Below are 16,219 nucleotides of genomic sequence, written 5' to 3' on the forward strand. Positions count from 1 at the left end.
TGGAAGTCCGAGGACGCCAGGTCTGGACTGTAGGGTGGATGAGGCAGTGACTTCCAATCCAATTTCGCCATATGTGCCCGGGTCTCAGACTTGTGTTATCGTGCGTTATCGTGTCGGAGGAAGATGTCTTCTGGATTCCTGTACGATCGAACACGTCGGAAACCGTTCCTGAGTTTGTTCAGAGTCCTCACCTATGCCCCTGAATTGATGGTTGACCCTCTTGGCATCAAATCCAAGGGAATGACGAAATCACAAGCCCAGAAGACTGTCACCATGAAACTTCCTGGGAGATTAAAACTGTGTCCCAGACCGAGTCTCGAACTGGGGACCTTTGCCTTCGCGGGTAAGTGCTGTACCAACTGAGCTACCCAAGCACGATTCACGCCCCCTCTTCACAGCTTTACTTCTGCCAGTACCTCGTCTCCTACCTTCCAAACTTTACAGAAGCTCTCCTGCGAACCTTGCACAACTAGCACTCCTGAAAAAAGGATATTGCGGAGTTCGAGTCTCGGTCCGGCACACAGTTTTATTCTGCCAGGAAGTTTCGTATCATCGCACACTCCGCTTCAGAGTGAAAATGTCATTCTAGAAACATCCCCCAGGCTGTGGCTAAGCCATGTTTCCGCAGTATCCTTTCTTTCAGGAGTGCTAGTTCTGCAAGTTTCGCAGGAGAGCTTCTGTAAAGTTTGGAAGGTAGGAGACGAGGTACTGGCAGAAGTAAAGCTGTGAGTAGGGGGCGTGAATCGTGCTTGGGTAGCTCAGTTGGTACAGCACTTACCCGCCAAGGCAAAGGTCCCGAGTTCGAGTCTCGGTCCGGCACACAGTTTTAATCTGCCAGGATGTTTCATATCAGCGCACACTCTGCTGCAGAATGAAAATCTCTTTCTGGACTGTCACCATGACTTTTCCGGCAAATGTGGTTGTCCTGAATTTCTTCTTTTGTGATGAGTGAGGATTATGCCACACCAGGGACTGCGTTTTTGTTTCTGGCGCAAAGTGGTGCACCCAGCTTTCGTCCGCTTTACGATCCATGACAGAAGGGCCTCTCCGTCGGTTTCAAAACTCTCCTACATTTCATATGAAATGGCCTTTCTTTGAATCTTGTGGTCTACTGTGAGCTTTCGTGGAACCCACCGTGAGCACCTCTTTGAATATCCGTAATGCTCGATCATTGCAGACGCACTTCCAATTCTGACCGACAACTGTAGAGCCGGTCGGCACGAATAACGGCAACCCAACGATTCAGTATGTCTGGAGCAATGGCTGTGACAGGACGTCGCAAGCGTGGCTGATCATGGAGCTCTGTTTCTGCATTTCCTGAGTCTGTAAGTTTCTTTACCCATCGCCCATCAGTACTCTTATCAAGTGCAGCATCGCATACACTACACACAAACGTTTATGGATGTTCACCACGGTTTCTTCTTCTGCACACGAGAATTCCGTAACAGCACTTGCTTGTAACGAGAGGTCGTATGTAGACGTTACTTTGACGCTGTGCTACGGCTATGTCATCTGCCAGAACGGTTCGAAACTTCACCGGCGCACAGAACAAATATCAAATGTGAAGCACCAACAAGGACGCTTGTATATATACATTAGTGGCTTTTTAAAAAAATGTGAGGCCTTACTTATTGAACGACCCTCGTAGTTGTAGATGTAAACGATCTTCCCATCATGTCATATGTTCACAGTGGTGCTGGGCAGAATTGTGGTGAAATTTGGTGCCAGTCTGACATCATTGACCCAACATACACGTCACATGAACTTCCGGGCTCTGGCAATTTTTTCGCTTGTGTCGACGTCTTGCTGTTTCAAGTTCCGTCGAGCCCGAGGTTCACACTTTTGCACCATCACCTGGGAAGGTTGTAGATACTTTTGAGCCAAGGTTCAAACTTATGTGTTGCAATGGGAGACAGTTATGGGGTTTCGATAAAGTGATGCTTTAATTCTATTGTGCAGTGTACTATTTCCTCTTGGTTCCTCTGGCATAGGTCAAGCGAATGCAGGCTAAGAACCAGAGTTAAAATTACAAAATAAGCAGCAATCAGTCGCAAAAGTAAGTAAAGAAAACATGATTTTGCGACTGTTTGCTGCTTATTTGGTAATTTTATGGTTTACGGTCGCTGCACAACTTGGGAACCACATAGAGCCCACCATTCACAAGAACCAGAGTGTCCGATTTGGGGGGGGGGGGGGGGGGCACGGGAGAGGAGTCCGGGTTTGGCCACTATTGTACATGTCGTGTTTGTTGCAGACGAGGGGCTGCACGATAACTGTGTACATTTAAAAGGGTCCTCTTATCTAACAGATTAAGAAATGCTGGTCTAACATTAATTCCGAAGTACGGCCGTCTTGGAATCCATCGAGAGTGACTAAATGAAATGCTTTTATGACTGACGTACGAACCGTGACGTATCTTGCCAGGTGCGGAAGAATTCGCGAGAACTGCTCTCTCAGGCGCCACTGAGCCCTTCCCTACAACTAAGCCCCGGTGGCAGGCGCCCGACGACAATAGAATGCCCAGCGCGCCTCGCCAGAACAATAGGACGGCTCACGCCGGGCACGTCAGCGACGCGCGCGCCGCACAGCCGACAGACGCTCAGCTGCGCGCCACTAGCCTTACGTATCGCAGTATTTCTCACAAAGGACTGCATTCCACGCTCCGTCTTATTTTGCGGGGTTCGGTAGTTGCCCCAACTGACATTTAATCTCCCGGACGCCTTTGTTCTGAATGCGTGTCGACGAGTGATCTCTGGTGGTACCTCCAGTATTTATCACTGTTGCTACGCTATTAAGCGGCGCTCATTCGAAAATTTGGTCTGAACGCCAGAGCGCTTTACTATAGGTAGTCATGATGAAGCTGACGTACCAGTGTCTTCCTGTGACTCGTATAAGCTGTCACTTGTACTCAGGTGATTTATGCATAAAGCGCTCCGACGTGATTATAGCCGCACGATGGGAATTAACAGACTTTCACTGTAGTTTACATTCCGGAAATCGTTACGGAATTCAGTATTGCAAGATCTACAGTATGCGAGAATACAAAATTTAAAGCATAACCTCTCATCATGAACAAGGCAGTGGTCAAAGGACTTCACTTAACGACCGAGAGCATCGGCGTTTGCGTAGAGTTGTCAGTGCTAACAGACATGTAACACTGCATAAAATAGCCTCAGAAATCAGTGTGGGGCGTACGACGAACGTATCCTTTAGCGCAGTGCAGCAGTGCTGCGTAAATTGGAGTTCATTGGCTATGGCATTCAAATGTCCGACGCTAGTGTTTTTGCTAACAGCACGACATCCCCTGCAGCGCCTCTCCTGGGCTCGTGACCGCATCGGGTGGACTCTAGACGACTGGGAAACTGTTCCCTGGTAAATGGAGTCCCGACGATTTCTGCCCATAAGAGCTAATGTTAGGGTTCGAGTGTGGTGCAGACTCCACGAAACGATAGACCCAAGTTGTCAACAAGGCTCTGTGCAAGCTGGTGGTGGTTCCGTAATGGTGTGAACTGTTTTTACATGGAATGGACGGGGTGCTCTGGTCCAATGAACCGATCACTGACGGGAAATGGTCACGTTCGGCTACCTGCAGCCCATTTGCAGCGTTCATGATCTTCATGTTCCAAAAGAATGATGGAATTTTTATGGATAACTATGCACTATGTCACTGGGATATAATTGTCTGCGACTGGTTCGAAGAACATTCTGGACAGTTCGAGCAAATGACTTGACCACCCAGATTGCACGGCATGAATTCATCGAACATTTATGGGACATAGCTAAGAGGTCAGTTCATGTACAAACTCCTGCACCGGCAACACTTTCGCACTTATGGACAAATATAGAGCCACTTGTTGAGTACATGACACATCGAGCTGCTGTACCACGCCGGGCACAAGGAGGTCTGAAGTGATATTGGGAGGAGTCCCATTACTTCTGTCACCACAGTGTCTTTTACTCATTGTACCTGTCACATGTTCTTCATATTCTCATACAAGGTTCAAATACGTTTGAAGAAGTTGAATTGAACCTTGTTTTATGTTCTGACTATCTTTTATGGTTATTTCGTCTTTGTCTTACTAGCCCATTTTGTGTTTTTCAATACATCACAATACTACCTACATAAGGAATTTTAAGATCTGTTGGCAATATACACATCTGAGCTGAAACGTTAGTACCACCCCCTTAATTGCACTTTGGTGCTTATTTTGAGGCCAATGGAGCAATAATTCTGCGTGTAATGGGTTCCACAAGTGCTTGTCAGGCTTACGAAGGTATGTGACAACAAATGCCTACGCACTGTCACACAATTCCCATAAACTACGATACGGTTATACGTATACGCGGTGTTGGTAGCCTACACTGTCCCAGATGTGTTCCATAGAGCACAGAGCAGGCACATTTGGTGACCAAATCGTCAACCTAAGTTCATGGTCCTCAAATCACAGTAGTACTTTTCTGGTTCTGTAATGCGGACAGTTACGCTGGAAGATGCCATTGCTGTCCGGTAAAATATAAAGAAGGAAGGGATGTTGGTGGCCCCCAAATAATACTTTTAACATACCTTTACATTATTAGTAAACCAGCAAGATAATGTTAGCCTTTTATATGATTTATGGCCATGATAATGTAGATAACAGGTTTTTAAGCAACTAGACTCTTGGTTTCGTATCCAAACACATTGTTTTATACATAAGTGTAGATCCGAATGCAGGGTGATACGTGTTACTTACTGCAATTAAGGAAAACGTGGAAGGGAGGACTCACCAATATAACTTACTTTTAAAACAACCTGTTTATTTAACAATATATAAACTGCGTTTAACAGATAATCGAAGAATTTAACCATAAAATTTTCTTTAACCAAGTAAACAAATTTGCAAAATTCTTTTGACCTTAAACCTTAAGTTGAATAAGCTTTTAATCTTTGCAGAATAAATCTGAAGTGCTGTATTGAAAAACAGCAAACAATATGACAATAATTACAAGACGACCGGACCTGCAGCCCGCCCGTTATCGGGTGAAACAGCGGTGTCTACTACCGCGCTGGACGCAGTTAAATGCCCTTCTGCAGCACATGAGAACTATATAGGAGACGTTGGTGACAAGAGTAATTCAATTACTCAAAACAGATTACTTAATTTGAAAGCTGTATGTCGAAAGGTTCGGGGTTAAGGTGCGCACCTGTGTTTAAAGGTTAAACAGCTTACCAAACAATATGGCAATGATAAGGCTTACTTTAAAGCAACCAACCTCTTAATTTCAATCGGCAACCGAGGTGCGACAGGATCCCAGCCAGTCACTTCTGACAATTTTATTTTGACTGAAGCCCCGGTGACAGTTGGTTTGTTAATATTTTCAAAGTTAAGCCGATTGTCAATTATTAAGACCTCTCTGAAGGAATGTTGAAAGGTGGCTACACTGAGCCACAGCGCCAGAGATCGCGCTAGAGAGTATTGTTCCGCCGCCTCCACTGGCAGTGATTATTGAGAACTCGTAGTAGTCAGTGATTATTGAGAACTCGTAGTGGGCAGTGCTTTGGGAGAACTCGTGGTAGTCAGTGCTGAGATGTCGTAGTGAGGAGTGTTTGTTGAGATGAGCTAGTAGGCAGTGCTTGCTGAGATGTGATACTGAAAAGTTCTTGTTTAGATGTGATAGTAGCGAGTCGGTGTGGAGGGATTGTAATGTCTAGAGCGCTTTTCATCAATATAAATTAAGGTAACAAACTACTTTTCTTTTCTTTCTCATTATTTCAATGTCCTGAATAATGCGTCATTACAGGTTCAGTCAACAAAGCATCTGGCTTGTGTTCTTGGATTAGAGTGTAATTCTGGTTCTCTTGAGTAATTATGGTATTTTTATTTTCTTTAATTAATTCAGTATAAATGATATTTAAAATTTCTTGTGTTGTTGAAGAAGAACCGTGCCAGATGCGTACGTTGAGTCATACTTCCACACACAGAACAGTTACACTTGTGCTTTGGTTTCGTAGGTTTTATAGTTGCTGGGGACTTAATTAATTAATTGTGTTAATGAAAATTTCCATTTCATTCTTTGTTGTTGTTCTATGCAGTCAGATTGCGTAATAATACTAGTCAGGGCCAACCGTTACGAGACTTCGTAACCGAACAGACAGCTACTGAAGCAAAAAATTAAAATTATTTGCATTATATTTTAATTAAGCCCCCATGCACGTGGCGACCGCTGCTTCGGATCGTCCCTTGGAAATCTTCTGATTATAAAAATAGTAGACAGTTGTATTGTTGTAGTAATTTGTAGTTTAGTAATTGTAGTCTATTTTGCATGTGTAGATTTGGTAATTGTCATTCTTCTAATGGTATTTTTTTCTCAGAATTTGATTTGTTGTCTTGTATACGCGTTTGACAATTTAGTGCAATTATTTCAATTGTTCGAATCGTGTTTGAAGGAAACATTTCGTGTGAATGGTATTGTTGGAGATAAAGAGTCATTGTGTGTAATTTTCGTACAGTGACGAGTTTTGTATGTTTTGTAAATGATTACGCGATCGATGAAAAAGGCAAAAATGATGAATAGTGAGAATGACGAAATTGTTAACATGGCGAACTCGCCAACAGAGGAAAACAGTATGATGGATAATGGAGTTGACAACAATTTAATAAGGCGGGAAAATAGTCCGGAAACAGTTCAAAATTTTTCACAATCGAAAAATTCTCAGATTGCGTGGTTAACGGCAGAAGAAACGCAGCAGTTGATGAGTGCAATATTAAATTTGGGATCACGGTTAGAAGCCAGGATGGACGCAATGATAGCACGGTTAGGCTCACAAATAGGAACAAGTAAAACCGAGATGGAAACAATGGAAACACAGTTAGGCTCACGAACAGGGACATGTTTCAAATACATGAAAGACGTATCAGATAAAGAAATTAGAGAAGAAGTACAACCGATTTTGAAGGCTCACAATAATTGTTTAATTTCAACAGGAATTAGACAAGAGGAACAGGACAGGGAACAGGAAGAAAAAGATCGCGTGATAATACAAAAATTTTCAGAGTTAAATTTACAATGTGCACACGATAAGGAAGAAATATTTGAGAGAATCGAGGAATCCGTACCAAATGACAGAATAAATAACTTAACGCAACAGTGTGAACAGTTAACTACTAAATGTGACAATACTGAAAACCGAGTCGCGACACTGACGGAAGACGTAAATAATCAGAAAGAACAATTAGGCGACTCATCGGAAAGAGTTGAGGAGATTTCAGATAAACTGACAAGTCTTAGTTCAAATGGGGACAGAGATTCAGATGATACAGCACCATTGCCATTTGCGGAAACTGAAGAGTACCAGAACATAAATAAGCATGTTGAAAATCCGGCAAAATTTAATGAACGCGTTAAAAAGGAATTTGAGGCATTACGAATGCAAGTCAAACAAATCGAAGGCGAAATCGTAGGAAAAGACAGCAAAAAAAATTTAGAATCACAGATACCAGAGGGGTTTGAAGAAAATAATTTGTTTCATTTACGGGATGCAACAAGAGAGCGCCAGGCGCGCGAACTTGACAATAATCGTCATTGTGACTGGGACAGACGCGGTAGGTCTTTGTCGCCACGAGGCGAAAACTTTGACTATAAACACTTTTTGACTGTTCGGAAATTTAAGATCTTCCGCAATTCTAAGAATGACATACATCCATGTTCATGGTTAGATCAATTTACGTACGCACTTCTGCCAAATTTGCCACTAAGTCACAAACTGAAATTTATGTGCAGCTATTAATGTCCTCAGGGGATTCACTATACTAAGTGAATATGTGCCGTGGCGAGCATAGGGCCCCGAGCTGTAGTGGTGCTATTTCTCTTTTAGTTTTCTGCACCGCTGCCTACTCTTTCACTATTCTTTGCATCTATAAAAAACAATTCTTCTACTATCCATCTATCTAGACAGTAGGTAAACAATAACCGGATTTGACTGTTTTACCCAAAAGTGACTTTGGAAATTACCGTTTGGACTTACTATATTTTCTGCAGCATTCATTCGTAGTTTAAACGAAATCTTACCTGTTTATCTTCGTGACAACATTACTTCATATGTTGACGACATTCTTATTGCTAAACGTTCTTGGAGTGAGCACAACAAAATTTTGGATTCATTATTACGTATTTTTGGAAGAGTTGGCATTACAGTGAACTTGGAAAAATCTGAATTTGGTCGTTCTCAGGTGAAATTTCTCGGTCACATTATTTCTACAGACGGTATTCTTTCTGATCCAGAGAAACTAGATGCTATTCGTAATTATGCTGTTCCTTCCACAAAACGTGATGTTCGTAGTTTCCTTGGTGTCTGTAATTTTCTTAGACGCTTGTTAGATTGGATGATTTGGCCACACCTCGTTTACACATTTCAGTTATGCGCACTTTGGTCCCAGAAAATGCTTTCATAAATTACGAGAAAATTGCTACTTCAGTAATATGGAAAAACGTATTCGATCTGTTCTTGCCAAATGCAAATTATGTCAAAAGGCTAAGCCGCCAACTGTTTCTCACAGAGCACCGTTGTTTCCTATCATTCCAGCGAAATTAAAGGACATGGCTGCAGTTGATTTGTTCGGTCCAGTGGTTCGCTCTTCTAATGGTTTTGCGTACATTTTCGTAGCAGTGGAATTAACATCAAAATATGTGTGTTTTACACCTTTACACAAAGCAACAGCTCGTTCAGTATCTAATGCTTTCATCAAACATTTTCTTAAAGAAGTTGGTCATGTTGATAAGGTTATATCAGATAATGGATCACAGTTTCGCTCTAAAATTTGGCGTCGTAAGATTAAACCAATTTTCATTTCACTTTTTCACTCTCAGTCTAACGCTTCAGAAAGATGGATGAAAGAAATTAATAAATTGTGTCGTCTTTATTGTCATCAGAATCACAGAACTTGGGATCAGTATCTTCATATTTTTCAAAACATTCTGAATGAACTTCCTAATGACTCAACTTCTTTACCGCCTCTATTGATATTAAAAAATAAAGTACCAACAAATCGCAATTCTGAAATCGTTCCTTTTCCGCCTTCACGGAAACTGCGGCATTCTGAAGTTGTGAACCTGGCTCTGCAAAATATTGCATCTGCGGCTGCTAGAAGAGAGAAATCAGCTAAACGTCCTGGTCGTTTAAAAATTTTGTCAGGTGGTCAAAAGGTCTTAATTAAGTCTCATCGTTTGTCTCATAAAGGGAAAGGCTTATGTCGCAAATTTTTTCTGCTTTATAACGGTCCATATAGAGTTCGCAAAATCATTCATGATAACACTGTTGAAGTAGAAACTCTTCACGACGCTCTAAAGGAATACATCATATATCAAACGTTAAAATTTTTGTGGAATGACATACTTTAGAGAAACTAACAGCTACATGTAAACATGCGGAGAGTACAAGGATACCGCGCTGTGTTTTGGCGGCGGCACATACTCAAAGCAACAGTCAGTCTGCGCGCCGCACAAAGCTGTCGTTGACCGCAAACAATCACCTTCTACGTCACGCGTCTACAGCTGATCGAGCGCTCAGTGCGAATGCACTGACAGACGTAAACAAATACATAGTCTAATTTCTCGGATTACATTCAGTATAAAGCTATGGTGACTTTATAAATTATGTTATTAACGTTCAGTATTTTTCAGGATACGATTGTGTAAAATATTTAAGACCTTCAGGTAAATTCTGTGCGTGTCCGACGTTAAGACGACTTGCTTTGGAGAAAATTTCAGGAAGAATGTAATTTCGAAGAAAAAAGTAATAAACTAAAAAGGGTAACTATTAATTGAGTTTATTTTTCAGGTAACATATTTCCACTTAGGTACGTACTTTAGACGTAATTTGCTGCTTGCGATTACGTGACTCATACTTTGTGCTAAATTTCATGTTCTATGAATTTACTTGTGAAGCGACGTGCTTGTGTACATTTACTGATTTTGACGATGATTGATTAATGAACAGGCTTGTTATTTGTATATATTATGCATCGCTTGGCTGCACTGCTTTTTCACTGATGTCATATTTTTCTATTATGTGCCTGCTGTGCTTATTTATTTAAATTATAATTGTCACCTGATTAATTGTGCTGACTGTAGTTAGGTATGTAGGTTACACTTTGTGATTTATCTGCTTGCGCCTTCATGTTTACTTATTAAGATTACATATGAACATTTATTTGCTTATGCTGAATGATGCTAATGACTTGCTTATTACGTAAGATATATGTTTGCTGCTGTGCGTATGGATTGCATATTTACACACTTCTGTTTTGTTGTCATAACTACTCTTTAATTTAGAATATAGAAATGCTGATATACTGTGTACGAACATAGAGTTTAGGTTACACTGTGGTGTTAATTATAGATTGTTTGCTTGGCAGAGCCTCGTTGTAGGGATTGTGCTGCATCCACTTGTTGACATTCTGTTCTCTACTGGTATATTTACTCGCTATTGCATGTTTTGCTTGCGCTCAGTGCCTGATATTTTTAAGATAAGAAAATGAACTGCTATAATTCGACGAACGACATTAGTACGAGAAACTTCATAGAAGTCACATGGGCTGGAGGTTTTATGGAAGCTGTATAAATTTATGCTAATAGGAAGGAAGCTAACGACATGACATACCAACACTAGGTTTAGACCATTGACAGTTATTACACTGCATTCTTCGTGAGCAATTGAAATAGGAAGTGACACTTGACACAAGAAATACTCCACATGTTTGCTTCTGTTTGCCATAATTTTTGAAGTGGTGTACACACTGTGAAATATTATGATCATTCACACTCCGTAATCGTAATTAATTACTGAGAGTTATTCGAACTAAGTCTGTTAGAGGTCATGTACGCATTTCTTTTATTTAATGATGGACAAGGTAAACAAAATGTATCTTATAATTTATAATGAGTAGCAGATTTGGATCAGATGGATTACACGAGAGGTTGTGTGTTGACATTGTGTCTTCGGATTGTATGAGATGATGAATTGAGGTTTGCATTAGGATTTTGTCTGCACTTGTTCGAGGAGACTGACTAGAGGAAAGAGTTGTTATGGAAGTGAAATGATATTGGCAATGAGGTTTATATATATCGACGTATTGAAGAGGTATGATTGAGGTATTGAGATTATGTGAAGTTGATGATTATTGGAGTTTTCGTGGACAAGAGGTAAGGTAAATGATATTGATGATCGACGTATTGAAGAGTTATTATTGAAGTATTGAGATTATGTGATGCTGATGATTATTCGAGTTTTGGTGGATAAGAGGTGAAGTAAGTGAGGAGCATGTTTTTTTTTTTTTTTTTGGTCTATATGGAACAAGGAGGATAAAGATGGCAGACTAGAATACTCAAGTACAAGGAAGATTGTCTACACACACACTTTGTTAAATCACTAAGCAGTATATACTTTTTTTGAAGAGAGGAAGCATTTGCATATCTTGGCACACTGACAGTTGTTCAGCAACCGTACATTTTGATCTGGCTTGGCAAACATTGGTCTTGACATGATGACTATGACGTTGACTAACTACTATTGACTGTTATACATTGCTGCCACTACTACTTGATACACATGATGAACATAAAATTTTGACAGAATTTTTACACAGTTAACACTATTCAATTACACAGTAGCACTAATGTGGATGAAAGATGAGTGAGTGTATTTTGTGTGTTTTCCTCTTATAATCCCAGAGAAGTGATCCCAACCTATCTCCTAAATATTATTTTACTTGTTGTTGCGGCTTGCACTGACACCCATAAATATTATAGGTTTACTGCTATTTGTGTATTGTAATAGTTAATATGACAACTACCTGATATCATTTGTGCGTTTATTATGATTTGTATGTTTAGTGTAAAAGCATTTGTATGTGTATTCAAACTATTGTTCATGCCTGAACTGTCTGATTAGTGATAGTGCTGCACTTTTCAACATGATGTGTGACACTTAGAAATGTTTAATTTCTGCTGATGAACTGTGTAATCAGTGATAGTAAATATTATGGACTGTTACTTGTACCTTTTCTACATGATTGGTGCTACTAGGACATGTGTAATTTCTGCGGATAAACTCTGATAAACAGTGTGATTAGTGATAGTGAATATTATGGACTGCTGTCTGCACCTGCTCAACATTGCTGGGTGCCACTGATGGACTGTTTCTACTGAATGGTGTCACTTGTTGGTGTCTGCACCTGTTAACATTACTGGGTGCCACTGATGGAACTGCTTCTACTGAAATGAAGTCACTTGTTGGTGTCTGCACCTACTCAACATTGCTGGGTGCCACTGATGGAACTGCTTCTATTGAAATGATGTCACTTGTTGGTGTAGCACCTGCTCAACATTGCTGGGTGCCACTGATGGACTGCTTCTACTGAAATGAAGTCACTTGTGGTGTCTGCACCTACTCAACATTTCTGGGTGCCACTAATGGAACTGTTTCTACTGAAAAGATGTTACTTTTTGGTGTCTGCACCTGTTCAACAATGCTGGGTGCCACTGATGGACTGCTTCTACTGAAATGATGTCACTTGTCGGTGTCTGCACCTGTTTAAGATTGCTGGGTGCCACTGATGGAACTGATTCTACTAAAATGATGTCACTTGTTGGCATTTGCACCTGTTGACCATTGCTGGGTGCTACTGCTGGAACTATCAACTACTTGTTGTTTGAATCATGGAAAGTATGTTATGTGAATATTTGTATAAACTGATTTTTTGTGTATTACTGTTTGTGAAAAGTTATGAGACTCTTACCTGCACATATTCATCATTGCTGACGCTATTGATTGATCTGTTTAACCACATAATACTTGTGTAAACTCTTATGTAAAGTCACATGTATGAAAGAATTTGTATTGCTTACTGTATTTTATATATTAGGTTATTGAAAGGTCAGTGCAAAGCCAAAATTTTAGCTAGTATGTGATATTTACGTATTAATATTATCTTTTATTTTTGTCTGTATTTTTTGACGAATTTGGTGGTATTTTCACCACCAATGCTGGCAAAAATACCATCAAATTCTAGCCTGTGGAGGAGGGGCATATGAAAGGTGGCTACACTGAGCCACAGCGCCAGAGATCGCGCTAGAGAGTATTGTTCCGCCGACTCCACTGGCAGTGATTATTGAGAACTCGAAGTAGTCAGTGATTATTGAGAACTCGTAGTGGGCAGTGCTTTGGGAGAACTCGTGGTAGTCAGTGATGAGATGTCGTAGTGAGGAGTGTTTGTTGAGATGAGCTAGTAGGCAGTGCTTGCTGAGATGTGATACTGAAAAGTTCTTGTTGAGATGTGATAGTAGCGAGTCGGTGTGGAGAGATTGTAATGTCTAGAGTGCTTTTCATCAATATAAATTAAGGTAACAAACTACTTTTCTTTTCTTTCTCATTATTTCAATGTCCTGAATAATGCGTCATTACAGGTTCAGTCAACAAAGCATCTGGCTTGTGTTCTTGGATTAGAGTGTAATTCTGGTTCTCTTGAGTAATTATAGTATTTTTATTTTCTTTAATTAATTCAGTATAAATGATATTTAAAATTTCTTGTGTTGTTGAAGAAGAACCGTGCCAGATGCGTACGTTGAGTCATACTTCCACACACAGAACAGTTACACTTGTGCTTTGGTTTCGTAGGTTTTATAGTTGCTGGGGACTTAATTAATTAATTGTGTTAATGAAAATTTCCATTTCATTCTTTGTTGTTATTCTATGCAGTCAGATTGCGTAATAATACTAGTCAGGGCCAACCGTTACGAGACTTCGTAACCGAACAGACAGCTACGGAAGCAAAAAATTAAAATTATTTGCATTTTATTTTAATTAAGCCCCCATGCAATGTCTTAAGACATTACTTGTGAACACTTACTACAAGAGAACTCGCTCGGCGGAACCACAACATCCAGCTAAAATATAGCAATAATGACCCGGTTTTTGAAACACAGAGACGAACAGCTTAGTACAACAGCTCGTTCATATTAAAACTAATGACTACGAAATGCAATTACTATCAAAGAATTCAACCCGTAATAGCTAAAAGTTGAAATCTGAAGTGGAATGATCATATAAAATTAATTGATGGTAAGGCGGGTACCAGGTTGAGATTCATTGGGAGAGTCCTTAGAAAATGTAATCCATGAACAAAGAATGTGGCTTACAAAACACTCGTTCGACCTATACTTGAGTACTGCTCATCAGTGTGGGATCCGTACCAGATCGGGTTGACGGAGGAGATGGAGAAGATCCAAAGAAGAGCGGCGCGTATCGTCACAGGGTTATTTGGTAAGCGTGATAGCGTTACGGAGATGATTCGCAAACTCAAGCGGCAGACTCTGCAAGAGAGGCGCTCTGCATCGCGGTGTAGCTTGCCGTCCTGGTTTCGAGAGGGTGCGTTTCTGGATGAGGTATGGAATCCCCCTACTTATACCTCCCGAGTGATTCGAGCGCGCACGGAGGCTTTCCGGCAGTCGTTCTTCCCGCGAACCATACGCGACTGAAACAGGAAAGGGAGGTAATGACAGTGGCACGTAAAGTGCCCTCAGACACACACCGTTGGGTGGCTTGCGGAGTATAAATGTAGATGTAAATCTGACCACAATGTCTCTCTTTCTTTTAACTGAACCTGTGCCTCAGTACAATTCTTTCGGCTGTATTTACGGCCAAAAGCTGATTAATTAGAACATTAATGATCGGGTACAAACCAGAAAGAAACGTCAATATAATAGCGGGGCAAATTTTCAAATGACAACTAGTGTCTTAGTCCAGTACTACTGGCTGTATTTACGACCAAAGAGCCGACTGAGTAAAACTCTGAGGGTCGTGTACAAACCAGAAAATAATGACGAGGGCAGGTAGAGAATGAAACAAATCACCACGAGGATTACAGAATGTTACTCCCATTTATCAGCAAGCAGTTCCACGGATCCACGGTGCGTCGCAGCGGTTACTGAGTGGTGCCGATGAAAACCAGGTAGAAGAGGGCAGCCAGGCCACGAGCGGTCGCCCGACACCAAAGTTGCCAACGAGCCGACGGGAGGTCGGCTTGCTGCTTGTAGTCGACGCTGACCCCAGTGAAGTACTCCGGTATGTTCGCTCTGCGCAGGCCCTCCTCGCGCAGCTCGTGGCTTCGGCCACTCGGACCTCGTGACCGCCTCTTGTCACCAATCCCCAAAGTTCGTGCCTCCCTCTCAGTCCAGTCAACCCCGTATGTATATCGGCAAGCAAAGACCTTTCAAGGACACAACCCACAGATACCAACTCTTCCTCATAGATACTGGCAATGGGGCGGCAAGAGGGATAGTCGATACTACAGCTGAGCCAGTGGCGCCAGACAGAACAGTCTACTAGCTCAATGGCGCCACGGCTCACAGGGTTTGAACAGGGATTCGCTTAGCAGTTGCAATTATTTGTAGCAAGCTAACAACATGATCAACAGTCCGAATCTGACATATAATTCTGAGGGAAGAGGTACTGATTTTAAAATTCAAAGATACATTTGAAAAACTGAAGATGCTAGCATTTACTTCAGGTATAAACAGATTCTCCAGATCAGCCTCTAGTTGTGCATAAATCTCTACAGTGATACATTAACTGACTACCAACTTTCTTCCTCATAATAAAGCATGATAATTGAACTATCTAACTTTGAAAGACGTCTTTCTTACTTTACATATTCAAGTAATTAGCAAACTTACTTCTAGAATATGAGGGCCCTTTCAACTCAATAACACGTAGTATCAGTTACTTCGAGCACTCTTAAATGGAAATCCATTACAAAGTATTTACCTTTGTGTCAATCTCTTCAAAACAGAATGGAATACGATGCTAGTTACCTTCTTCAACAAGCTAAGTTTCAGTTCAAATTATGCAATCTCAGAAGTGTATCCTTTATTTTAACTTCAGTACTGTGCCGTGAATTAGCGCCGTGCCTGGCAGTTGGCGCTAACACCTGTGTCGCATTCTCACTGAGAGAAAATTTGTGTGCAACTACAAAATTACCAAACGTAGCGCCACGCCGAGGCTAGGTGCGGAGTGGAATGGAGTGAATTGGAGAGGAGTGACAGCGGGGAGCAAGACGGTGCTGAGTGAAAGACATGGCATCACTTTGGAGCCAACATAGGGGCCCGTGGGCAATACAGGGACAAGACTGGGCACGTGGCGCTGGGTCATAGTTGGTGCTCCACTCGGTGGCTGGCTCTAGGA

This window comes from Schistocerca nitens, chromosome 2, assembly GCF_023898315.1.
Source record: "Schistocerca nitens isolate TAMUIC-IGC-003100 chromosome 2, iqSchNite1.1, whole genome shotgun sequence".
Lineage (NCBI taxonomy): Eukaryota > Metazoa > Arthropoda > Insecta > Orthoptera > Acrididae > Schistocerca > Schistocerca nitens.